Here is a 1,323-nt window from a genome sequence, read left to right on the forward strand (position 1 = left end):
GCCTACACACTACTCTCTGAAATCCATTCTGAAATAACCTCTGCCTACACACTACTCTCTGAAATCCATTCTGAAATAACCTCTGCCTACACACTACTCTCTGAAATCCATTCTGAAATAACCTCTGCCTACACACTACTCTCTGAAATCCATTCTGAAATAACCTCTGCCTACACACTACTCTCTGAAATCCATTCTGAAATAACCTCTGCCTACACACTACTCTCTGAAATCCATTCTGAAATAACCTCTGCCTACACACTACTCTCTGAAATCCATTCTGAAATAACCTCTGCCTACACACTACTCTATGAAATCCTAGCTTCAGCAGTGCTCCTCTTCTCTCTTCTCCTGCAACTGCACAAGCATTTCGCTACACCCGCAATAACATCGGCTAAATATGTGACCAATAAAAATGTGTTTGATTTGAAATCATAAAGACAACACACCTGATTCCTCCTACTTCATAAAGACAACACACCTGATTCCTCCTACTTCATAAAGACAACACACCTGATTCCTCCTACTACATAAAGACAACACACCTGATTCCTCCTACTTCCTAAAGACAACACACCTGATTCCTCCTACTTCATAAAGACAACACACCTGATTCTTCCTACTTCATAAAGACAACACACCTGATTCATTCTACTTCATAAAGACAACACACCTGATTCCTCCTACTTCATAAAGACAACACACCTGATTCCTCCTACTTCATAAAGACAACACACCTGATTCTTCCTACTTCATAAAGACAACACACCTGATTCCTCCTAATTCATAAAGACAACACACCTGATTCCTCCTACTTCATAAAGACAACACACCTGATTCTTCCTACTTCATAAAGACAACACACCTGATTCCTCCTACTTCATAAAGACAACACACCTGATTCTTCCTACTTCATAAAGACAACACACCTGATTCTTCCTACTTCATAAAGACAACACACCTGATTCCTCCTACTACATAAAGACAACACACCTGATTCCTCCTACTACATAAAGACAACACACCTGATTCCTCCTACTTCATAAAGACAACACACCTGATTCCTCCTACTACATAAAGACAACACACCTGATTCCTCCTACTTCATAAAGACAACACACCTGATTCCTCCTACTACATAAAGACAACAAACCTGATTCCTCCTACTACATAAAGACAACACACCTGATTCCTCCAAATACATAAAGACAACAAACCTGATTCCTCCTACTACATAAAGACAACACACCTGATTCCTCCTACTTCATAAAGACAACACACCTGATTCCTCCAAATACATAAAGACAACAAACCTGATTCCTC

General features: G+C 39.8%; 1 long non-coding RNA gene across 1 annotated transcript; it reads right to left on the reverse strand.

Moving 5' to 3' along the window:
• Window positions 1-368: 368 nt before the first annotated feature.
• Window positions 369-1,144, reverse strand: LOC127917744 (uncharacterized). The gene is made up of 3 exons (XR_008097688.1): window positions 802-1,144; window positions 546-769; window positions 369-513 (listed from the first exon to the last, which is right to left on the reverse strand). It is a non-coding gene; the product is annotated as an uncharacterized LOC127917744 (long non-coding RNA).
• Window positions 1,145-1,323: the final 179 nt, after the last annotated feature.

This window comes from Oncorhynchus keta, unplaced genomic scaffold, assembly GCF_023373465.1.
Source record: "Oncorhynchus keta strain PuntledgeMale-10-30-2019 unplaced genomic scaffold, Oket_V2 Un_contig_11952_pilon_pilon, whole genome shotgun sequence".
NCBI classification, from domain to species: domain Eukaryota; kingdom Metazoa; phylum Chordata; class Actinopteri; order Salmoniformes; family Salmonidae; genus Oncorhynchus; species Oncorhynchus keta.